At 36.8% G+C, this 27181-nt stretch overlaps 1 protein-coding gene across 3 annotated transcripts in view; it reads left to right on the top strand.

Moving 5' to 3' along the window:
* Nucleotides 1-432: 432 nt before the first annotated feature.
* The window catches only part of LOC150083088 (actin 403), a 64508-nt gene continuing 37759 nt past the window's right edge, over nt 433-27181 (top strand). Inside the window, exon 1 of one of the 3 annotated variants that reach the window (XM_090377782.1) lies at nt 433-581. The gene's annotated coding sequence lies outside the window, so the exon portion shown is untranslated. Of the gene's footprint in view, nt 700-27181 lie in introns of all 3 variants that reach the window. The other 2 variants (XM_090377784.1, XM_090377783.1) reach the window with 2 other exon arrangements.

Below are 27181 nucleotides of genomic sequence, written 5' to 3'. Positions count from 1 at the left end.
TGTAGTTGCTTTGTTGCGTAAGTGTATATTATTTTTACTATATAATGTTGCACTTTGTTGTTTAAAATCATAGCTATTATTTGATTTATGTTAATCCATCGTTATTCAACTTCGGCTAGTTCAATCGTCATCAGAGTTTACTAAACTAGGGCATGAGGAGGAGAGGACTCAAGGAGGGAACAGAATGATAAAAATAGTGTGCAGTTTCTAAATTAACCATTCACAACTGGCAAAGACCCTTTCCTCGCCAGTGGAAATGCTATACCTGGCCCATTTCTCCTTCCCTCGTAGCTTTCATATTTGGTGTTGGAAACAAGGAACCAGAAATAGCTTCTTGTACAGCAACACAGCTGTCCGTATATGGCGTACCATGTTTGATGCTTGAGCACTCAGCCTTATTAGCATACCGTCATTTTGCTACTTTTACTGATATTTTCTACGTTGTCATTTGTGACGTAGCTAGCGTAACAGCGCCTACTACAAAATCACGAACTGTCTGACATCACTTCTCACTCTCCAGAGTCCTAGGCAAGTTGGTATTCGTGGTGCTTGGTTGGAAGGGGGATAGCAAAGTCTTATCGGTAATTGTGTGAAGTTTCTCTTGCATTTGTGTATTGGATTGTTTTCAGGCTGTTGTACCATTTAGGATAAATAGTGGATCATCTGTTGGTTATATTATTTTGGATCATTAACAAGGTGGTAAGGAGAGGGGGGTGCATGCTTTATTATTCGTGTATATATATATATATTTTTTTTTTTTTTTTTCTCAAGATGTATATTGTAACAAATTCAGACGCCAGTTTAAAGTTTGAAAAAATACACACGAGTATAATGGCATCATTCTTATTACCTATGGAACAAAGGTGGGATATCAGATGCGTACAAATGCATTATCGATGTTGCCATTTTACCTGCGACACAACTGACAGTCAAGTTGTACTTAGATATAATTTGTTTTAATATTTAAGCACGTGCAGGAACGATGTTAAATGGTTTGAGTTAAAACACTGTGCATCCCAAATCGATTTCTACAGTCCATCCTCGCATAAATTATCTTCGTAATTGTGTGTGATTGTCATAGAGTTTGATAACTGAAAACCTAATTTCAGAACTTGAGGTTTCAAAATAAATAAAATAAAATTTCTGTTTATACTCCGGGGCGGACACATAAGGTTAGAGGAGTTCAAAAAATAGAGAAATTGCAAGAACGTCGCCGTATTTAGTAGTCACGAGTGTTCGAACCACGGTGGTTCAAAGCGCCTGCACTTCTACGGAGGGAATTTCACAATTCAGAATAATTGTGAAAATATTCTGAATTCAGAATAATTGATTTTTAATTGTGTTATTTGAGTTTTATTGTGTTAAATTGATTTTTAATTATTTTTAAAATTATTTGTTACTCTAATGTAAGTTTTTTGTTTTAATTTCTGGAGTGTATCATACGGAAGTGTTCTACGTACTATATTGAGGTAAACTTCTCTTAATATTTTTACAAATATTGATATCAACGTATTGAGAATTACAGCTCTGGTTCATACTATCTAATATATATATATTAGAATAATCTATTTAGAATTTCTATTCAGAATAATCTTTGGTGGGATACTAAAGATTATTCTGAATAGAAAGGACATGTATAACAAAAGAATGAGTAAATGCAGAAATAAATGCAAAAAAAAAAAAAAAAAGGAAATGTAGTATTTCACCAAGTAATATATGCATTTAATAATTAAATATAACTAGAATACCTGTGGCGAATATTTCGCCAAAACTGTTTTAGAGAAGAAGTAAGATTAATATCAAAGTAATTACAAAAACCTTTTCCTCGGCTCCCCTCACTGCTAGCTAAGCAGTGAGGGGAGCCGAGTGGGACGGACTGGGGTTAAAATGAAATTTGATAATTTTTTACATGTATGATTATATCGTCCTTTAAAAAATTACATTTATTGCACAAACATTATCTGGAACTGGAAACTGCTACGTAAAATTGTCCCTGAGGAAAAACGCCAACTTTGTTGAAAATTCAACCCTGAGGTTTGTTGATTGTGATGACAAAAGCTAAGAAATTGTCTTCTCCTCAAAGTAAACTGCAAGTTAGTTTCAGAGCTAAATCAGTTGTCGGGATTTGAAAATCTGTCAGAAAATTTTTTTGGGAATTTTTTTTTTTTCTCTCAATTTTACTCCCAAATAAAATTTATTGCAAAAGGAATCAAGTCAAAAACTTTAGTCTTTGAGTTATTCAAGTTCAGAGTGTTCTGGACAGAGGGATTTAAGCAAATTATGATATAGATAAGATAAATATAATTAACTATAACTGTTTTCCACTAGGCTAGTTGTGGCTCCAGAGGAAGCCTACAGAAATATGTTTAAACCTTTATGCGTCATAAATACGCTCACTGCCCAAAAAATTAGAAACCTTTATTCAATATCAAGTCGGGACTACCTTTTTCCACTGTTTACAGCCAGTACACGTGGAATGGATTCCACAGGTGTTTTGTGAGGGAGTCCTAGCTCCGGATTTGATTATTTTTCTATCACTGTATTTGTTCAGATCCTGTATTGTGGTCAGTAGAGTAGAGAATTGCGAATCCAGATTGTCCTTTCCACAATATCCCAGTCATTCTTAATTGGATTCAGATATGGTGAATTAGGCTGCCAGGATAAATGGAAATTTTGGGAATGTACCTCGAATCATTGTTACAATTTTGTACAATGAATAGTTGCGTTGTTTTATTGAAAGAATCCATTGTAATCCGGGTAAAATATTGCTTGGGAAGTTGGTCTATTAAAACAGAAAGATATTGGATATTCATTAACACGCCCTTTTAAGGGTATGAGTGGGCCCAGTTCTTACTAGCAGAACATATTCTATTCGATGATACCTCCTCCAGCTGTTTGAGCGGTGAGCACAAGACAGTCTGGATGCATAGCGTTATGAGGTTCATGCCACACTTTCATTCTACCATTGATAAAAAAAAAAAAAAAAAAAAATGTAAATCGAGACTCGTCAGATCACAATCTTTTCCCACAGCTTATTACCTATGGAACAAGCGTTGGCGGCATTACTCCAGTCGAATCTTCCAACTTTTTTTTACAGTAAAAAGTGGCTTTTCATATAGGCGCACGACTGCAAATTCCAGATTCTTCAATTTCCGCTGCATAGTTCGGTTGGAAATGGGTCTTTCCTTGCCTAAATTGAATTTTTCAGAACATTTTGTTGAACACTGGACCTCCTGTTCTGACGCACAATGCGCTTTAAATTCTTGTGGTCTCGTTTTTAGTATTGAATTTCTGTTGCATTTCATTCTTTTAATGCTGTGCTCTCCTTTTGTCTTCCACTCATTGCATACTTTTGAGATGGTTGCTTTCGATACAGGGGTGATTTCCTTTGTTTTCTTAGTTGTGGCGCTTGCGAAACGTGCTCCAATAATAACACCTTAAATTTGGAAAGATCACCTGCTTTCCCATGACTGGATCGGCTAAGATGCCAAAGGAAAGCGTACAGTATTTATCTGATACCAAGGAAATTGTGAACATATATCATATGACAAAATTACATATGCATACTCTACGTTATCTGTTGGATGCAATTTATTATCATTATCAGCCATATGGTGCAAGGAAGCCAGAGACTTTTGCTGCACCAGCCAAAAAAAAAAGTGTCTAAGAGAGAGAGAGAGAGAGAGAGAGAGAGAGAGGGGGGAAATCACAAAGAAAGAGAAGAATGATGATATCCACCTCAGGACCCTGGGTGTGCCAATCCCATACTTACTGGATGTGAGCCCCCGGGGTTAATTTGCAAAAGGTTTCTAATTTTTTGACCAATGTGATATGATATGTACATGATATGTTTTATGTTATACTATAACATAAAATCAGTAAATCACTGTAGTATATATCTGTATAAACTGAAAACTTACTTGAACATTGGGAAATGAATAATGAACATCAGTTAGGTACCGACAAAAGTTGGCACGAAAATACAGCAGAAAAAACCAGCAGAAAATACATTTAAAGGGAGCAAAAAGCATTCCAAAACTTGTTCAGCTGAAATCTGGCAGTATGTACAGGTAACCCTCCTATAACACGGTTATTAGGTTCCTGTAGAATGTCCTGTTGTGCAAAACCGTGTTATACGGGATTAAGAAAAAGTACAAAAATGGGGGTTACGTTCCAAAAGCTAACACAAATACACAATTTCGCTAACAAAAATACACCACTCTAGATTTCGTGTATCTCCTGCTCTCTTTAAAAAAATCAGTAATCTGATTTTGTTTGCTTTTGCTTGATAAATCTTTGAATTTCGTCGTATGGAATTAAGCATTTTTGAAGTTTCCTTTTGAATTTTGGGCTCCTTTCATTCAGGAATCTGCATTCAAAAAATAAGATTGTAATTGCTCGGCTAACTTTGTCTTTCCCTATGCTTTTTTAGTGTAAAATTTGAAAGTTTAGAATTTTTCATCTGCGTTATCATCATCTGAATTGATTTGATTTTACCTCTGATGCCATGCCGCCGTAGCCTAGTGGTCAGGCGCGCGGGTGCATAAGTACACGTGCCTTGAGTGACCGGGGTTCAAGCCCGTGACTACTGAATACGGTGCTGTTTCTTGTATTCTATCTATCTTGTGAACTCCTCTGACCGTTTGGTCGTTCCGGAGTATAAACAGAAAATTTATTTATTTATTTATTTATTTATTATTTGCACCAAATCTTCTACGCCGGCTTCTTTTTCTACCAGTAATTCTCAAACGTCTTCAGTAATCATATCTTTTTATTTTTTAAGAGCATCGGCGACTAAGGCCATGTTACTCTTTGTATATTGTCTATAAATTGCGTGTCCTGAGGTCGATTTCTGTTTTGCTAGACAAAAAACGCGAGTTTCCGGGAGAAAAAAACCATTCTGCCCGAGCCCAACTAACTCAGCGACGTTGTGAAAAAGACCCATAAAAATTCCCTCCCCCCCCTTCATCGACGGGATTCGAATTCGGGTATTTTCCGGCCGGTGTGGGTAGGAGGGCGATTCTATCAACTGTGCTACCTACGAGGGCTTCAGTAGTCATATCATCAAAACCTTCCCCTTCTACCGACGTAGCAAGTTCTACTATCGACCATATTTCTTGAATGAACTGACTATGGCCATACATTTTTCCACACGCATTTAACGTTGACGGTTTTACTTCTTTCAGCGATAAAGCTATGATTCTGATACAGTGCACAATTGAGAAATGTTTCCATGCCTCCATTACTTCAATAGATTCGGAATCAATTTTTTCCAAAATCCATTGTAACGATATTCTGATGGAATCAGTTTTAAAGTTGGATATAATGCCTTGATCTAACGGCTGAATGAAAGAAGTTGTATTAACCCAGTACAACTGTGGCGGTAAGAACATAACTTCAACGTTTGGATGATTTAAATCTTTTGGATGGCGTGGTGTGCTATCCAATAGTAATAAAACTTTGAAATCTATAATTACATCCAACATAATATCAGGGTTTTTCCCCCGCACAAAAGTTAAAAAATACCCTTTTATGCGAGGTTTACCGAAATTCTCTGGGGTAGCCGTGTTAGAGCGAAACCGTGTTGTAGGAGTACCTTGTTTTACGGGGGTTGCCTGTACTTCGTTATAATGTTACCGGACATAGTGTTTGGGGAGGGGACGCCACCAGTTAGCACCAATATTTGCGACATCCCTTTTTGAAGTGAAACTTCTTTAGGTGCGTCCCAGGCAGATTTTACATGGGCGTAACTTGCGTCCGTGGATTGACAAAAATCACCACGAAAAGATCTCTCCCCACTCATACCAGGCACGAGCGACGCGGTGCCGTACGTAGCAGCGACATGACGCAATCAGTACCCTATAGCGCGGCCACTGTGTAACTCGCACGCGTTTACGTTTTATATCGCTATATTACGTTTTAAATTGCTTCTAGCAGTCCGATTTTAGTAACCAAAATATTTCTTTCGTCATTCTCTACCATATTTCTTAAAAAAATTATAATTCAACATGCCAAAGTGAGGCATTGTATAAGGTTCACTTTGGCATGTTGAATGCGACCACCGAAACCCCCTCCATTGAGTACAAAGGAGAGATCTGTAAAACTTTGTAATAAACTTATAAAACAATTGTAAAATATTAAACCACTGTAACATTGAAATTATAAACGTTTCAAAGATTCTAAAGAAGTTTCACTTAACTTCCGCTGTGCTTGCGTGGCGCACAGTTTTTTTATAACGACACCTTGAAAGTACCAAAAATATTAAAAAGCACACCAACAAACCGCGGCGCTCCAGGTTAATAAAAATAAATCATTGCGACGTTTATTGCCAAATCCAAACGTCATTTTGTAAGTACTGCATAAGTTACTTTTATCTCTTCCGTGTTTGATTCATTTATTCATTTCGCTTTAACAGTTCCTCTAAAAATGCATGCAAAACGAAAATGAAAAGGAAGAGCAGAAGCATGGAAGGAAGTTAAGAGATCAAATATGACTAGGGATTGTGAAACTGGGTCTGGCCCAGAATCCCGACAGTCGAAAATCCTGACAGCACAGAATTCCGACAGTCGAATATCCTGACAGTATCTACTATATTGTAAAAATATATTAATATAATTCTATATATTTATTAGTTTTTTAGTTTACATAGATTAATTTTGTATAGAAAGAATATATTAAAAAAATTAACGACAAATACCTCTTTTTCAATTTGAAGATCATGTTTTCTGTTACAGAAGCAGTTTTAAAATACGATCGGCAAATAAAAACAGCTTAATTAATTTTACTTTATTATATTACATTTAATTGGTAATTTTTCAAGTCGAATTTTGGTATTTGTATACGGCGTTTGAGCAATAATTATAGGTATAGCATTGAAATGCTAAAGATAAAAAAACTTGAAATAAGAATACTTTCAGAACAGGAAAATTTAGAGTAATGCATTTTGGCGGCTGCGTAACATTTGTCATAAATATCATTAGCTTAACTAAAACTGTAATTATACAGGCATACTTTAACGAATTTCTTTGACAAGTACATTAGACATGACAATGGGTGCTGGCAGGATATTTTGAAAGGGGAAACAGGAAAAAATATCCCCGAAAAAAATATTCCATTTTCTACTAAAATTAAAATTCTATTTTCTTCTTATTATTATAATACTTAAGATTATTGAAGTATTATTATTAAGATTATTGAAGTATATTAAGATTATTATAATACTTAAACGTTTGATTATAATTTGTATGAATTTTTGGAAATTAATCAGTGATTTTGATATCATTAAATTGTGATTATTGTCAGTAATGTGGTTTTTGTGAACTGATATATACACTGAGTGATCACTGAATTATGACCACCTACCTAATACTTCGTAGGTCCTCCTTTTGCCCTCAGTACAGTAGCTGTCCGAGGTGGCATTGATTCAGCAAGATGTCGGAAGCGTTCGGGAGGAATGGCCAACCAAGCTGTGTGTAATGCGGTCAGCTATGGAGGTTATTGGTGTATCCAGACGCCTGATATGCCTTTCCATAGTATCCTCCAAGTGCTTTATGGGATTGATATCGCGGTACTTCGGAGGCCAATCGATATGCTGGAAGTCAGAACTGTATTCCTCAAACCATTCCTACAACAAGTGCCTAATGGCTCGGCGCATTGTCATCTTGGAAGACACCATCGCCATTCGGGGAAAAAAAAAAAGTGTAACGTAGCGGGGTGTACACAGTAAGCAAGCAGTTGACGATAGCGGAAACCATTTGATACGTTGTTCCACATACACCAGGGGTACAAGTTCCTGCCAGTGAAACATGCCCCACACCATACAACCACCTCCACCGGCCTGCACTTTTGATACCATGTATGTTGGATCAAGAGCCTCATGTTGTTGACGCCAAATCCGTATACGACCATCCACGGTATGGAGTAAATAACGTGAATCATCCGACCAGCACACCTTTCAGTCTTCTAACGTCCAACTTGCATGCTCTTTGCACCAGGCGAGTCTTTTACGCCGATGAACCTTAGATAGGACAGGGTGCCGTAAGGGTTGTCTGCTTGCATAGCCCATACGTGCGAATGGGTCATGCCAGATATTGTTCCGGGTTGGCCCATGTTGTATTTGGTAGTGAACTCTTCAACAGCACAGCGTCTGTTCGCCTGTACGAGTCGTCGGACCCGGCGCTCACCTCTAACACCAACATTTCGCTAACCTTTACAGTTTTGCCGTCGGGTCGTTGTTTGACCATTTTGACGCCAGTCCTGGTACACTTTAACTACGGCGGCTCTCGAACACCCCGCCAGTTCAGCCGTTTGAGAAATCGCGGCACCAGCCCTTCGAGCACCCACATCTGTCCTTTATCAAAGTCTGATAAATCCTTCCTTTTACCCATCAAGCTCGGAATTTTACTACCTACTGAACCACTGACACCTTATCTATGCTACGTAGGTAGATACTGCGCACTCTCGTACCTCACGTGGTCAACGGGTCATTCAGTTTTCATAGGGATGTTCATAATTCAGTGATCACTCAGTGTATAATAAAATTTTAATGTTTTTAGTGGGCATTGTGATTACAGGAAAAACATTTTTTTATTGCAAAAACAGTTTCTGAGATATAGACTAACTTTGTTTTTTTAATACAATCGGTATCGGGATCTTGGGCGGCACCGTGTGAAACTATAGCCTGATTGTATCCGAAATTATCATGGATTAGGAGAACCACATCCAAAACTAAAAAAGCTGGCTTGGATAATGAGAAGGCTGGTAAACGATTTACTATAATCACACGGTGAAAATTTGACTCGAAGAACTATGGTATCTCTTTTAGAGACAGAGAACTTCTAGAGAAGGTTCAAAGAAGGACAACCAGATTAATGATGAGTGCAAATTGATGCACATATGAAAAACGGCTTAGATGTAAACTACAAAGTTTGACAACCAGACATCTTAAGGGAGATCTGATTGTGGTGTATAAGATTGAGTGTGCTGAAAGGTTGAGTAAAATGAATGCGGAAGGTCTATTCTTCCTGAGAGGTGAGACAAGAACCGGGGGGGGGGGCAATATAAAATTTCAGGTAATAAGATCGGATCTCCTAAGTTCACCTGTTGCAAGGGGTTTTCGAATACGTGGCATAAATTGCCTCCAAACGTAGCAAAAACCGTAAGTTTGGCTAAGTTCAAAGCGGAATTGGATGGTTACCTTGTGGGAATTAGAATAATATGTTTTGTCTTATTATTGAATTTGGTCGATGAACAAAAAATCGTCCCCTTTTCGGCTCATTAATACTAATTTCTTGGATGTAGAAACCAGAAAATGCACAAGGTTGAAGAAGTGCCAACGCTGCAGTTCCAAAATTTAACAACCAAAGACATGCCAAAAGCCTATTTAGAACTGTAATGGCCATCGTTGAAGAGAAAGATGTTACTATTGTACAAAGGGAAGAAATAGTATAGATGACAACTTATACTTTAAATGACCTCAGTCATATACACCTACAACCAAAGGTCCATTGTCTGTGGCTGATTAAGATGGGGGAAAAAAAAAAAATTCACTCTTTTTTTTTTTTTTTTTTTTTTTTTTTCCCTTTGGTTATAGGTCTAACGGGAATAAATGTACTTTAAATAAAACAGTGATCCAAGCAGCTTCAATCTTCTCTTATTCACTATTATCATTTTGTCTCGTGGGTAGCAGGGTTGGTATGCTTGGAAGGGTAATCCCTTCCTTCTTTCCCTGACCGGGTGATAAAGACCTGAGTTCGAATTTCGTCGATGGCGCGAGGAATTTAACTCTTGGCAACTTGCCGTGATGGAATAGATTTATTTATTATCCTAACAACACTTACCGTATTGTTTCGCTGTAACATCAGATATTTCAAAAAAAAAAAAAAAAAAAAAATAAGAATTTATTTATTTATTTATTTTTAAGGAACGTATATAATTCTTATAACATGGGATCATGTGGAAATCACCATTCATTTAATGACATTACGCTTAGCCACTCATTTTTCGAGGAAGCTAATTTTGTCGTTAAGTTAGGTATACCTGTGCGAATAAGGAAACAACCGAACCGCGCTTCTTCCGTTGTCTTGTACTGTATTGTAGTTAACTTATCCAAACAAATCGGAGGAGAAATAACGAAGGCTGTCATCACCATTTGCGTTAATTATGTCACTACATATGTTTAAATCTGTATATCTTTTAAATGTTACTCTTATTATATATTCAATTTACTACTTAAGAGATAAAAATGGACTATCCCCTCACTCGCAAGAAACGGTCACAAAGTTCAGGCATCATTTGCAGGATTCAAACTTCCTCCTGAACGAGAGGTTTAACTTTCAACATCTAAAGGAATGTGAATGGCATAGGAACCCATAACCGGAAACTTCACGGGAAAGTAATAGCAGAGGCACAAGAAGCAGAAATGACACAAGACAGTAATTAGTGAAAACATTTATTTGACATAATATTAACAGTGGAGTACGAGATGGATGCATTTCATGATGTTACAACAGATGCTCGAAGGTTCCACCATGAGACACGATGCATGCGTGACACCGACGCAGCATGGATTGGCGGACACGGTCGAACACAACTGGAGTTTCTTTGACAGTAGCAGTAGCGCAGACGAGTCTCGCCACGAGATTCATTTCCGTCTCCACAGGCGATTCATACACGATAGATTTGAGTGCCCCCCCCCACAGAAAGAAATCAAGGCTCGATAAATCAGGTGAGCGTGGGGACCAGGCAACGGGTTCACCACGGCCAATCCATCGACGCCCAAAATGCCTGTTCTAATGGTCACGAACACACTTTCCATAATGGGCAGGCGCCCCGTCATGTTGAAACCAAATGTTGCGTCTCATATTTGCTGGAACATCGTCAAGTAACCCTGGTAGAACTTGTTCAAGAAAGATCCAATATTTAGCGCAGTTCATGCGGGATGGTAACAGGTATGGGCCGACTAAGCAGTTACCGATCATACCTGCCCACACATTTATTGCGAAGTGATGTTGTGCCGCATGGGGGCGCACACCGTATGGGTTGTCGTGAGCCCACACATGAGTATTGTGCTGATTGAATAAGCCTTCCCGAGTGAAATAAGCCTCATCCGTTAACAAAACATAGGCTGGAAAATTCGAGTATCGAACACTTGAACGCAAAAGCCACACGTGCAGGATGATTTTGGGGGAGCACTAACTGAACCCTTTGGAGATGAAAGGGGTGTAAGGAATCGTCGTGCCAAACACTCTGTACACTGCAACGAGACACTCCTGAGGCAACTGCACGTGTGCTGGTAGTAGGACTATTCTGGACGGCATTCAACACACTTTTTTCCATGGCGGGAGTTCGCGTCGAACGTGGTCTGCCCGCACTACTCCTGTTACCTCTAAATGACCCATAATCGCACAAATTTTGATGCACACGCGCAAACAAACGGTGGTCCGGTACATGTCTGTCTGGGAAGCGTTCTCCATAAATTCGTTGAGCGGTTCGTCCATTGCCCTCTGCTAATCCATACACTAGGTGCATGTCTGCCAGCTCACATTCAAGCAGTAGTCGTCGCACGAAGAGCAAACCAGAAATTTTCCCTCTCGGGAACTGACTTACGGTGACGTTTCCGGTTATGGGTTCCTATGTGATTCACATTCCTTTAGATGTTACCTACCTGCCCTAAACGTTTGCACCAATATTTTGAGACACCCTGGATATATATATATATATGATCAAATTAATCCAAAAATTAAATAAAGAAATAGAAATTAATAAAATAATATATTTAAGAAAAATAGTAGGAAAGCTAACATTAAATTAAATTATTTTAGAAATGTTGCTTCAACACTACCTCTTCTTTATCCCCCCCCCCATATATATTTTTCTGTTATTGTTATGTTATTTTTTGGTTAAGTTCTTTTTCACTCTACTGGTTTGCCATGCTACCTGCAAATATCCTATCTTAATTTAGCTTTATATATATATATATATATATATATATATATATAGCGTAGACTCCCGATTAACCGTCCCCTATAGGATCGAACCTCAGACCGGATAAAACGAATGGCCGGTTAATCCGAAGACACATGCAAAATACCATATATAGGTTGTAAATTAAATTAAAAAAATACAATGTGTACAGTATGTTCTATATAAATGTTTATTAAACATTTACTTAGATAAAAAAAAATCGGTAATATTCATTTGTCTTTTTGATTTAAATCCGTTTTTTGAAGCAAAATCACGCCACCTTTTCATAAGAATTATATCAATGGCAGATGCATCTTGCTGTTCGATATATCTTATCGCAGTTTCAAGTGCTTTCTTTCCTTCCGAATGACTTATTCTTTTGTTATTTTTATCTCCGCTCATAGCTTCTGGGTTCTCTGGTTCTTCATCTTCCGCCATTTCTCCTTGACTAACTGCTTCGATAATTTCTTCTGTTAACATTTCATTCTCTAGTATGTTATCGCCTACAAGCCATTTATCGATGTCTCTTTCTTCCAGATCTTTGAACTCGAATAATTGTTTTAAATCGTTAAGCAGAGGAATGTTGTTGTTGTCTGTCAGATCTTCAGCGCATGGCTTTGTCCAGATCGTAGTTAATTTTTCGACATCAGGCCATGGTTTTCTCCATGACCTCACAAACGTTGATGACACCATTTCCTCAAAAGCATATGTCAGCATGTAAATCACATCCTTGATGTTAATTTTCGGAACTCACCGGCCTCGGTGAGTTCCGTTTCTTCATTGGCGGTTTTCTCAAGAATTTCTGAAAGAAGCTTTCTTCTGTAACGCCTTTTCAGACTAACTATCACACGTTGATTCATAGGTTGCGCCAAAGATGTAACGCCAGGTGGTAAAAACACCACACAAATGTCATCAGAAGACAGGTCGATGGGATGCGTTGTAGCGTTGTCAAGGGCAAGAAACAGCCTTGAGGGATAATTTCATACACGTCAAATGTGCCTTAACTTTTAGAACAAATTCATTTGAAAACCATTCTTCAAATAGAAAAGAATCCATCCAAGCTGATCTCTGGCCTTTGTAGTAAACTTGTAGAAACTTGCAGAAATTGAAATTTACATTTTTAAATGCTCTTGGTTCGGTTGAGTTTCCTACAACGAAAAGGGGCAGTTTGTGACTCCCAGCAGCACTTGTACAAAGGGCCACAGTGATTGTCTGTTTATTCATTTTGAAACCAGTAGCGAATGTTTCTTGTGATGCTGGTACCATTTTCGTCGGAAGAAGCTTAAATTTTATGTCTGTTTCATCCAAATTGTAGACTTGTTTAGGAGTAAAATTTTCCTTCTCTATAACGTCTAAAATTTTTTAGGAAAATTTACTGGCAACATTTTGATCTGCTGATAATTTCTGCCCCAAACACCTAGATAATGAATTCTATGGCGCTTTTTCCACCGCGAAAGCCATCCCTTGCTGGCTAAGAATTATCCGCTGATGACTTTCTTGTGCACGTGTACTGCTTTTTCCTTCAAAACCGGCCCGCTAAGAGGTGTTCCGCTTTGTCGTTCTTGCATGAACCGTATCCATAATGCAGGGTTGGCCACCAAGTCGATCACGACGAACTTTAAATACAGTCCATTCCGGTAATTTGGGACACATCGGGACTAGTGCATTTTGGTCCGATTAAGCGGCTGCCCCAATTATCCGAAGTTTCACTTAAATAGTTAAAAATACAATGTATCCCCCCCCCCTTTACAATTGGTTCACTGTAGAATCAAATCACGTTACTTACCAATTAAAAAAATTAAATGATACGTGAAAATCGGAATAATTAATACGTACTGTAATATGTACATACGAACTAGTTGACAGTTCTGTTCACTGACATTTGTGGGTAGGGGTTAAAATTTAAAACAGTAAAAAGATAAGCAATCAATAACAAAGAACACGACACACACAAATTGCAAGTATGTAACACAATATGCGCAAGTGAAAACGGAGTAACGAGTTACGAAGCTTTAAAAATAGGAATAAAGAGAAGATCTGAAAATTAATTTTTTTATATGATTGAAGATTTCATGCAAGTGTAAACACATTTCACCATAATAACCCACAGAATTACAGCTGTCGGTATTATCGCAAATTCAGTAAGATCGAGTTTACTGTCCGTTTATGATAGATTTCACTAACAGAAAAGCCCAGTAAACAGGTGACTGCTAATTGTTTTATAATAATAATAATTTTTCTGTTTATACTCCGGGAAGACCAAACGGTCAGAGGAGTTCACAAGACAGACAGAATACAAGAAACAGCACAGTATTCAGCAATCACGGGCTTGAACCCCGGTCACTTAAGGCACGTGTACTTATGCACCCGCGCGCCTGACCACTAGGCTACGGCGGCCTATTAAAAAATAAATTTTTCTGTTTATACTCCGGCACGACAACCAAGTCAGTAGAGTTTACAATAAATCGTCAATACAAATACTTATCGTATTTAGTAGTCACGGGCTTGAACCCCGGTCCACTCAAGGAACGCGTGCTATGCACTCTCGCTCCTGACCACTGGGCTACATCAGGCCTGTGACCTCCAGAATTTCGACTGAACCACGTGGTTCAATCCGAGACAATTGTAGGCAGGGCTCCCACGCCTGGGTTTTTTGATTGTCATCTGGGTTGATAGGTTTTTTCACAAAAATATCTCATTATCTGGGTTTTTTCGGTAATTTTTAATTTTAAGTCAAAATTTATTTTTATTTCTTGTAAATACAATAAAATTTAATACATTTAATAACAGTTTACAATTTTCTTAATTGTATATTCTAACAATACTGATCATAATTTGTAATATCTCAAGTGCTTGTACAAAATACTACAAATGTAAAAGGATTTCAAAGTTTTCACAGGGTTCTACACTATGATTTTCGTTCGTGTTACATGTATGCGCAGCCTATTGAGCAGGCAGAAGGCGGTCTTGACTGCAGTCTTTCATGATCGTTTGTGGTATTATGGCATTATTTGGTGTGATTTTTAAATTTATGTGTGTACTACATACAGTGATATAATAAATTTAAATTGTAGTGACTATTTCTATTTTATGTTAATGGATTAGTGCTTTATTTTTTATTTTATAGAACATTTTTAAATAAGATAACTGCTAACTAGCCATACCCACAAATTGCTCACAATGTCTGAAACTTGTTCCCCACAGAGAAAGATGAGTAAACGGTGGTATACTCAAAATTTTAGGAACGAATGGTTAGAAGATCCGGAATTAAAGGATTGGTTGAAAGAAGACAGTAATGAAAAAGGTGTGTCTTACTGTATTTGTTGTGAAATGAAATTAAAGAATGCCAATAAATCGATGTTACTAGCACATAAAAATACAGTTAAACATAAAAAAAGTGCAAATATTGCTAAGACAAGTTCAACGTTAGACACGTTCTTCACAAAAAGTAAACCTACAGAGAATGAAGAATTAGCAAAGGCAGAGTTAACAATTGCTGCACTAATTTCTGAGCATAATATTCCATTTGCGCAATGTGATCACCTTATAGAAGCATGTAAGAAAGCATTTCATGATAGCAATATTGCAAAACAAGTTCAGATAAAGGCGACTAAAGTCTCTTATCTTATACAAGATGGCATAGCCTATCATGAAAAAATATACATTTCTAACATATGCAGAAACAACAAATTTTCAATGATAATAGATGAAAGTACAGATTTATCTTTTATCGCAAGTTCTAGCTGTTGTTATTAGATATTTTGATATTCAAAAACTTGATGTTGTAGATGTATTACTTGACACTGTTTGTGTCGAAAATGGTACTTGAGAAGGGCTTTATCAAGATGTAAAAGATCTTTTCATCGAAAAAAACATTCAAATAAGTAATCTCGTTGGCTTTGGAAGTGATAATTGTGCCACTATAATGGGTACTAAGAGTGGATTCCAGTCATTGCTAAAAAAGGATGTACCATCAGTATTTATAATGGAATGTGTTTGCCATTCTTTTGCATTATGTGCTAGTCATTCAGTCAAGGTACTACCCATCATATCTAGAAATATTTATAAAAGATCTCTTGTTATTTTTCCCGTAGTAATTACAGATTAAACGAGTTCAAAATGATTCAAGATGTTGTAGATACTGCTAAGCATAAAATCCCCAAATTAGCACAAACATGTTGGTGATCCCGTGGCAATGTAATAAAAATTATTATTGAGCAGTGGGGTGCGTTAGTTCTTTATTTTCAGTCTCAATCAAAAATTGACAAAATCGATGGTGGAGGGAATATTTACAATACTATGATCACCAAAGTAAATAAGCATATGTTGTTGTTTTTAGGATATGTATTGGAGAAAATAAACTGCCTGGATATTGAATTTCAATCTGAACATTTCAGATTGCACTTACTTCATTCAATGGTTTTAATTGAGTATAAAAATATTCTTAGTTTTTTCATAAAAGAAGTCATTACTTCGTGCAAAGCTGGTTGAAATTGATCCAAGTAATGCAATAAATCATAAGCCTCTGAATAAAATATATTTGGGAGGCCATTGCATGGCCTTATTAAATTCAATACCACTTGGTGACAGTGAAAGCAGGTTTGAAAATGATTGTTTAAAATTTCTTGTTGAACTTTGTATGGAAATCAGAAAATGATTTCCTCTAAATGACAATGGAATTATCGCCAGTCTCAATGTTCTTGGCCCAGCAGTGATACATGATTGTGCCAAATCGCCAACCTCAATTTTCCATTTAGCAATGCAGTTCCCTCCCCTTGTTTCTGAAGACAAAATAGATCTAGATGATGAATGGAGATCATTTCGTTTAAATCAAGATTTAGATCTCTCTTACAAAACCATCCCTGAGTTTTGGTATGTGTTATGTAATGTAAAAGATGGCTTTAATAATTCTAAATATGAGATTTTATCTAACTTTATGACCAGTCTAACTATTTTACCTCACTTTTCGGCAAGCGTAGAAAGAATCTTCTCCCAAGTAAAACATATAAAAACAAAAGCCACAAACTCCCCTAAACCAGAAACTGTGAAAGATCGACTAGTGGCAAAACAGGCGATAAATAGATCTAATCAAAATTGCTATATATGGAAACCTAAATCAGAATTGGTAAAAGAAGTCACACAAGGAACTTGTCATAAAAGATAAGAAGGTTTGAAAAAAATGAAAGAACTTCAAAAAATGTTGAGGGAACTGAATGGGATGAAAATTCTGATTACAATTAAATAAAAGATATTTATGCATGGTAAGTTTTATCTTATTTGTGTTGCTATACTATATGATGAAAACTAGGTTTTTTTTTGGGTTTATTTAAGTTGCAATCTAAGTGTTTTTTTTTTTTTTTTTTTAAATTAGTGAGTGGGAGCCCTGATTGTAAGGTAATCTTCAGTGCTGTGGTCTCCTGCCCCAATTAAACGGCATGCTGTCCCAGTTAAGCGAAGTAAACCCTGGCAATTTTCTCGATTGGTTTCTGTTTTTTAAGATTTGCCCCGATTAACCGGTGGCCCAAATAACCGGAATCCACTGTACTGTATATATAAAAAATAGATAAGTCAAAATCTAAAGGTTATTATTATGGGCCCAACTGCATGCGCTTATTACAAATCCGTTGAACCACATGACCACTCTTGTTGCCGCGCAGCCGCTAAGCTTGTGTAGTGAAAATTCACGGAGTTACTACGTTGAGGGGAGCATGGCGATTCACGGAGTTACTACGTTGAGGGGAGCATGGCGTTTGTGTCAAATTCTTATTTGGCTTACTTAATATTAATAACTGGATATTAATATTAATAAAAGGGTATTAATACTTAATATTAATACCCTTTGATTTAAAATAAATACTACGAAAAAGAGTAAAATTTATCATTTTCATCAAGGGTGGGAACTAGAATACTTTTTTGTAATGATAAAAGAAAAATTTTATTTGATTTGCAATGCTTCCATGGCTATACCCAAAAAAAGGAAATTTAGAAAGGCACTTCAAAGCGCTTCATGGTAAATACCAATCGGATTTTTGGCGTAATAGTGACCCTAGAAAAAATAAATTAAAAGAACTTAAACGCAGATTATTCGCTCAACAAAATTTTTTCGTGACACCTAATTTACAATCTAAAGCAGTAACTGTAGCATCATTTAAAGTGGGTCATCTCACTTTAAATTGACCATTTTCTGATGGTCAGTTCATCAAAGACGCATTTTTAGAAATAACTTAAATAACTTTTGTTCTTAAAATTTTTAGAAAATTTTAAGAACAAAAATGGAATTAAAAGTGCCCTTCAAAATCTGCAATTATCTTGAAATACTGTGATGAAAAAAAATGAGTAAAAATGTGAGCGAACAATTGCTTGCTAATTGTGTGTGTCCTTTTCTTTACAACAGACGTCAGATGATTATCAACAGCTGCAAGATACGGTGTGGTTGTGTGATCTGGCTTTTTTGGCAGATTTTACCAGTAAATTAAGTGATCTGAATTTGGAATTACAAGGAAAAAATAAAAATGAGTAAAAATGTGTTCGCTCACATTTTTACTCATTTTTTTCATGACATGATTAGTAGTATTTCTGCATATTGCAGAAATACTACTATCAATGCAGAAATTTCTGCATTGGTATATATATATATATATATATATATATATATATATATATATATATATATATATATATATATATCAATTTTTGGCAATGGCTAAGGATCTCAAAGAAAAAAAAGTAGATTATTTTGCAAATATGCAAGATCATTTGCAAAAGTATTCTGTTTTTGAATTTAATAAGTGAGAAATATGTTTCTGAAATTGAGAAAGTTGTGGATGATTTTGAAACCAGATTGTGATTTTAAAACAATTGAAGGGATTGTTCAATATATTTCTTATCCATTTAATGTCAACTTAGGTACGAAACAAATTGCAGAAAAAAATCGCTGAGATTTTTCACACGGAGAAAATATTACTTGAAAATGAAATTATTACGTTGCGAAACGATATCTTCCTAAAAGCCAGGTCATCAGAAAAAGACTTTTGGAAATTTTTGCCGAGAAAAGTACTGTAAAAAAATGCAGTGAATTTTTAAATTCCCGTTTTGGTTCCACATATCTATGTGAATCGGCCTTTTCGTATTTGAAAGAAAAAAAGACGAAGAATCGCTATACTCTTACGGACTTGCATACAGAAGATTCTTTACGGTTGGCCTTATCACAGTGTATCCCCGATTTTGAAAGCTTGGCAAATGACATTAAGACACAAACTTCACATAAATTAAAAATTTAAATACGTATGAATTTAAAATAAGAATTCTGAATTGTATTTAATTTTAAAATTTATAAACAGCATTTTTCGATATGTGTTGATTAACCTTTTTTAACCATATGCAATGAACTTCTCGAGATGGATTGCGGCACATTTTGAAGAAAAAAGTCGATCGCATCACAAATTAAGTTGGCCACCCCTGCCATAATGCATCGTCAACGACTTCATTTTTTTTTTTTTTTTGCTTCTTCGTAGTGCACCTGTCTGAGAGCATTTTTTCTGATTCTGTTTGCCTACCAGAATCTTGAAGGGATATCCGGTTTCTCTGCCAAGCCAGTTCCGACACCCAGTTCGTTACATAATCCGTTTTACAGATTCTCCATTATCAATATGTTCCAACGCTTTTAGTTTTGTTTCAGTAGTTAACACAATCCGTTTACGCTTGTTCGAGCCTATCATTTCAAGTTAACGTAATTTAAAAAACAAAAATTAACGACGAAAATATGTACACACGTTGTGATTGCGATCCAAACGGCGTAGATAGCAAAGACTAACTGAAGTGAAAAAAGTTATGGGATCGTTACAGTGCACTATACTCGAACCCAGAATCTTTTAATTTTGTTTTCCTGCTGTGCCCATGACATCGGAAATCTGATTCCCAGAAAAATCGCGACGAAACTATGGCGGTTAAAATTTAGTATATATATATGAAATCAAAGTTTCAGTTGATGGATAAAAATAAATAAGGTATGACAGATGCACCAAAACGTGAAAAGCAGCAGTAAAGGATGCAAAAGTATATATAAGTGTGTAAGAATAGATAAGTCTTATAAAGTTTGCACAGATGGAGGTGAAAAGTACACAAAAGTGCCAAGGACTTAGAAGGGTAAGGGTAGTAGAATAAAGTTTTTTTTTTTTTTTTTATGAAAACCTCAAACAAGTGTGGGTTGAAGGAGAAGTATAGAAGTGGTGGGGGGGGGATGCCAGAAACTTTGCTCTAGAGACTAAACATGGGTTTCACCATTTCTATTGTAGTTTTGTAAAGTCGAAAGAATGTTAATATCCTAAAAGTTATGATGAATTAAGACAATTATGAGCTGAATTGCAAAGCCAATTAAAGGTGAGGGAACTGTAAAGTAAAATGATTAAACAAATAAAATAAAAAAATAAAAGGTGGTAAAGCTGTCATCAGATATGGGTGGGCAAATTTAGTTATAGGTCGAAAACAGGGATTGCAAAATCTGATGTCAGCTGAAGTAAATATTGATACAGGGTCAGGTATTTCATCAGGGGACTACATATGATCATGTATCAGAAATTGTGTTTCTATACTTGTCCATAACAGTGGAAGAGAGGTGAAAAAAAGCCAAAAAGCAAAATTCTCTTACAGCATGGGCAAGGTAGTCTCAATGCAATGTCAATACTATAAAAAAAAATATATATATACACACACACACGGTGTCTCAAAAATATTGGTACAAATGTTTAGGGGAGGTAGGTAACATCTAAAGGAATGTGAATCGCATAGGAACCCATAACAGGAAACATCACCGTAAGTCGGTACACAGCGCTGTTCATCAGTTTGCGAGAGGGAAAATTTCTGGTTTACTCATTCAAGCAGTAGTCGCGACACGAAGAGGATGCATCGATATACAAACAGTAAGCTGGCAGACATGCACCTAGTGTATGGATTAGCAGAGGGCCCACACAGTGTGCGCCCTCGGCACAACATCGGTTCACAATAAATGTGTGGGCAGGTGTGGTCGGTGACTGCTTAGTCGGCCCATACCTGTTACCATCCCGCATGAACTCCACTAAATATTGGATCTTTCTTGAACAAGTTCTACCAGGGTTACTTGACGATGTTCCAGCAAATATGAGACGCAACATTTGGTTTCAATATGACAGGGCGCCTGCCCATTATGGAAGGTGTGTTTGTGACCATTTGAACAGGCGTTTTGGGCGTCGATGGATTGGCCATGGTGGACCTGTTGCCTGGCCCCCACGCTCGTCTGATTTATCAAGCCTTGATTTCTTCTGTGGGGCCCCTCAAATCTATCGTGTACGAATCGCCTGTGGAGACGGAAATGGATCTCGTGGCGAGACTTGTCTGCGCCGCTGCTACTGTCAAAAACTCCAGGTGTGTTTGACCGTGTCCGCCAATCCATGCTGCGTCGGTGTTGTTTGTTTGTTATTTGGTTTTTAGGAGCATTAGCAACTAAGGCCATATTGCTCCGGAGATATGCGGTGGTCATTCCCTGACCTTTTCGCATCCTCCATATTTGGTGGGCATGGGCTCGAACCCCAGTCTAATCAAGAAGCGTGTGCTACGCATTGCTGCTCCCCCCCCACCTGGCTACGGAGGTGCCTACTGCGTCGGTATCATTGGATGCATCGCGTCTCATGGCGGAACCTTCGAGCATCTGTTGTAACATCATGAAATGCATCCATTGTTAATATTATGTCAAATAAATGTTTGCCACTAATTACTCTTGTGTCATTTCTGTTTCTTGTGCCTCTGCTACTACTTTCCCGTGACGTTTCCGGTTATGGGTTCCTATGCGATTCACATTCCTTTAGATGTTACCTACCTCCCCTAAACGTTTGTACCAATATTTTTGAGAGACCCTGTATATTTTTTATTTGTTTAATCATCTTACTTTACAGTTTCCTCACCTCTAATTGGCTTTGCAATCCGGCTCATTGTCTTAATTCATCATAACTTTTAGGATAGGAACATTCTTTCGACTTTTACAAAACTACAATACTTGTGGAACAATACTACAATGGAAGTGGTGAAACCCCTGTTTAGTCTCTAGAGCAAAGTTTCCGGAACCCCCTCCCCCCATACTTCTCCTCTCATGTTTGGGGTTTTAAAAAAAATAAAATAAAAAACAAACTTTTTTTTCTACTTAACCTTCTAGTCCTTGGCACTTTGTGTACTTTCTTACACACACACACACACACACACACACACACACACACACACAGTGCTGATTGATGTATAATTATAATGGGTGTTAATTGAATGCGACCAGAGAAAGTATAAACAATTTTTTTTTTTTTTTTTTTTTTTATGAGAACCCCAAACATGAGAGGTATTAAACCTATAGTACTTAGTACCGTGCTTGGGTTGCACTTGAATTTGCGCTTGATAGGCAATTAAAAGGATTTGAAATAAAAAAAAATTGAAAAAATTTTATGATGAAAAGGTAACATCATGAGAGATGAGAAAAAAGCTTTATTATTTATATAGCTTTTTTTTTCTGTTTATATAAATTTTTATATTTATTTAATATTTATTTAAATAAATATTAAATTTATATAATATTTATTATAGGTATTTCAATAATGCAGAGCCTGATTAAGAATGAAAGAGGCTATATTTAAATTTGAGGCTTCTCTAATCATAATATATACATATAATGATTGCACATACATATAAATACAAATATTACATAGGTTTTTATATTTATATTGTGAATAATAATTTCTTGAAAAAAATGTAAAATAAGAGGTCAAAATGTTTTATATTTTTTGACTTGAAAAATAAAGTAATAATAAAAATTGATGGAAACAATTTGATGGATTGGTTTCTATTGTACAATAAAAAGCATTAGAGTAAAATTTAAACACTTCACAACTTAAGTTTAAGTATGCTTTTATAATACACGTTTTCTTGATTTATTATTAATATTAAAAATTTTTATTACTACATTAGAAAATAAATTGCATACTGTAGAGTCTCAACTGATGGAAGTAATCATGGTTCTGAAAAAAATCTTCCCATTAATTATTCAGTATTCTGATGTAAATGGAGGGTTACAAACAAAATTAATTGAGTTACAGAAGATGCCTAACGAGACTGCAGATACCATTTCTACGTATGTTAAAGAAACTCTTGAAAAAAATGGTTTGTGTGAAAAATGTATTGCATTCAATGGGGACAATGGCAATACAATGTTTGGAGGACTGAGACGAAATGAAGAAGAGAATGTCTTTGCAAAATTAAAGAAATTGTTGCATAACAATTTCTTTAATTTTGATTGGAGTGGGCTGCCCTGCACATATTTTGAACAGTTGTCTTCAGAATGCCGCAGAACTTTGGGAAGTTGATGTAGAGAACATTGTTTTTAAAATTTACCAGTATTTTCATAATTATATAATCCGGACTGAAGAGCTTAGGGAATACTGTGAGTTTGTTGATATTGAATTTAGACAGCTCCTTTCTCACAGCAAGACGAGATGGCTTTCATTATTTCCAAGCATCACAAGGCTCATAGATATGTTTCCAGCTTTACAGGCTTATTTTCTGTCCCAAGAAAAACCTCCCATTGTGATTAAAAGGTTCTTTGAAAATGGATTTAGTGAGATTCATCTTTAGTTCATGCAATCACTTATGAGTGTATTCCATATACACATCCAATGAATTGAAAGGGAAAGTAACTCAGCTGCAGAAGTGCTAGATGTCTTAGTCTCAGTGAAAGAGCATGGCGCCTCTGTAGCCAGGTGGGAAGGAGCAGCAGTGTGTAGCACACGCTTCTTGATTAGACCAGGGTTCGAGCCCATCATCCACCAAATACGGAGGATGCAGAAAGGTCAGGGAATGCCCACCGCATATTCCTGGAGCAATATGGCCTTAGTTGCTAATGTTCCTAAAAACCAAATAAATAACAACTCAGTGAAAGAAATTATCTCGAAAAGGATGGATCACAACTTCATGCCATTCATGTAAAGGAAATGCTATAAAAAAAAACACGATGATGGACTTGTACTTGAATGTGAAAAATTTTCTAGTGATACAAAAAATTTGTATAGAAATTGCATGGAATATTTAGGTAAGTGGCTTCACCATATGGAATCCATTTCCTGTTTTATGTGGATGAAAATGGATGCAGTACCAAGCTGGAACGATGTAGAATGTTTTATTTCCTACTTGATTGACAAAGGGGTAGCAATTGATGATGTTAAGTGTTTTGACCAATTTAACAATTTTAAGAAATTTTTTTTAGGGTCAGATGAATAATAAAGACTTTAAAAACATGCTTATACATGAAAGTGGGCCAAATATTTTAGTTATTCAAAAAATATTAAATTCCATTCAGAATTGTTGAAAATTGCCCAGTTTGTCTTTGCAATTCCTCCTCACAATGCAAATGTAGAGAGAGTATTCTCTCTAATGCAAAGTCAGTGGACGAAAGAAAGGAATAGGTTGAATGTCAATTCTGTAAAAGGTATTTTGTTTTTGCAGTACAACTTCAAACATGTCATGCGTTGATTATTTGAGTGGCAATCCAGAGCTATTGAAAGAAATAATTTCTCAAGACAAATATGAATGTACATTGTCTTTATTTTATTATTTGCGTAATATATTTGTCCTCTTTTTTTTTTTTAATCCAAGATGAACTTTTTGTCCTCTTTTATTCTGCCCCAAAACATGTAAATGTCCTCTTTTTATGAGTGCAGAAGATGGTAACCCTAATTCTCATTGGAATGATGCAACCACATGCAGCCTTATTTTAGTATAACAGAATGACTCCAGCAGTGGATAGATACATTCTATCACATAGCTTTAGTAGTTTTCCTCATATAATCTTTTGCGAAATGGATATATCATTTGATTTGCAGTAGTCTGCTCCTTGTCAGTTGCCTGTCGTGGTTCTAATGGTGTTTCAACTCTAAAAAAGTTGTAAAGGACCTATTAAACTCATCTGCCATTTCTTCTGGGCTTTCTGTCACTTTTCCCAATTGATGAAGTAAGATTATCTGATTTGCTAACTTTTTGTATTCATATACAAAAAGAATTCTGTCTTCATTAGCATTAGTAGAGGCATATGATGCGAGAAAGCAAGCTTATGCAGCATCAGACAAAAAAAAAAAAAAAAAAACCACTTCCATTTCATCCCTCTGTTCGTTTGTCATACCTGTCCAGCTGAGCCTTAAATTTATTTAGGCTATCAACTTCCACAACAAGGGATGGAAGTCTGTTCCACCAACCAACTACCCGCTGGCTAAAGGCAAATTTCCACACATCTATCCTACATCTGTCTTTCCTCAATCTGAATTTATGCCCTCTCATGTGATTATTCTGAGCAAGAGGAAGAATCCCATCAGCATTGAGCATGATCAAACCATTCAAGGCACACCTCTATCAGATCACCTCGCTGGTGCCTAGTCTCCAGACACAGTAATTTGCAAAACTTAAGCCTTTCTTCGTAAGAGCACTCCTTTGTTCCATTCACTAATCTTGTTGCCTTCTCTGTACTCGTTCCAGCATCTCTACATCCTTCTTGAAATGAGGCCTCCAGACCTGTATACAGTACTCTAGGTGTGGCCTGACCATTGCCTTATACAAGGGAATAATCACCTCCTTATCCCTGCTAGAAAAATTCCTATATATCAACGACAATACACCATGAGCTACTCTTGCAGCCCATCTGCACTACTCAGAAAACTTCATATCTGCCTGTACAATTACCCCCAGGTCCTTTTCATTCTCAACCACTGTCAGTGTAGTACCACAGAGTTGATACGTTGCTCTGGGGTTGCTGTTTCCCATATGTAGTACTTTACATTTGTCAAAGTTTAACTTCATTTGCCACCTCTCAGCCCATCTGCTCAACCTTTCCAGATCCTGTTGCAGCAGCATAGCATCAGTAGTGTCCTTAACAACTCTGCCAACCTTTGTATTGTCTGCTAACTTGGACATTAAGCTTGATATAGCATCATCAATGTCATTTATAAATACAGAAAACAATAATGGACCCAACACTGAACCCCGAGGGACTCCACTAATAACATTAGTCCACGATGAGCAGTGTCTGTTGATTACCACTCTGTCTTCTCCCCCTCAACCATCCCTTTATCCATAGCAGTAATTTGCCTCCAATGCTACACTTCTCCAATTTGTGCAGCAGTCTTCCATGTGCAACAGTATCAAAAGCCTTTCTAAGATCCAAATATATAATATTAAAATCATTCCCTGCATCGAGATCTTTTGTGACTGCATCATAGTATCCAGTCAGATTGGTCAGGCAAGACTTCCCCTTAACAAAACCATGCTGTGTCAGAGCTATAACTGGTCTTGTCTAGATGATCCTGCAGTGCTTCTTTAACCAGTGCCTCCATTAATTTTCCTGGAACAGAAGTTAAACTCACAGGTCTATAATTACTTGTCAACCTTTGATCCTCCTTTGTGAATTGGGGTCACATTTGCACATCTCCAGTCTATGGATACTTCCCCTGAGTCCAAAGAAGTTCTCATAATTATGGCTAAGGGTTTGCTTCCTTTGCTGCCTCCTTTAATATAACTGGATAGATGCCATCCACCCCAGGTGCCTTTTTTATGTTTATCCTCAACAATTTCTCCTCCACTTTACTCTCAGTTATTACAAAGACATCTAGCTCACTGCCAGAGTTTACTTCACCTCTGGCATTCCCCTTCCCGAATAACTCCTCACGTGTGAATGTCGATGCAAAATACTCGTTTAGTTTGTTAGCCACCTGAGCACGATCCTAAACTGTTGAACCATCAATATCCAGTGAACAAATCGGATTCATCCCTTTCCTTCTAGAGTTTACATAGAGTAAAGAACTCTTTTCTGTTTTTCTTTGCATCCTTTGCCAAGGATTTCTCATAATCTGCCTTTGCCTGCCTAATCTCCTTTGTGACTTGGTTACAGACCAGCTTATATCTATCATAGGCTTCCTTGTCACCCATTAATTTATATGTATCCCATGCATTTTTCTTCTCTGCCATATGTCTCATTACTTCATCTGATATTCATTTTGTCCTAAACCTTGAACAATATTTCTTAGTTGGTATGTGGCGCCTCCGTAGCCAAGTGGGTAGGAGCAGCAGTGCTTAGCACATGCTTCTTGATTAGACAGGGGTTCGAGGCTGTGACCACCAAATACGGAGGATACGGAAAGGTCAGGGAATGACCACTGCATATCTC

Source organism: Mastigoproctus giganteus, chromosome 7 (genome assembly GCF_048544385.1).
Source record: "Mastigoproctus giganteus isolate SK-2022 chromosome 7, ASM4854438v1, whole genome shotgun sequence".
Lineage (NCBI taxonomy): Eukaryota > Metazoa > Arthropoda > Arachnida > Uropygi > Thelyphonidae > Mastigoproctus > Mastigoproctus giganteus.
Note: the sequence above shows the minus strand (reverse complement) of the source record. Positions and strands in the feature narration are given on the sequence as shown.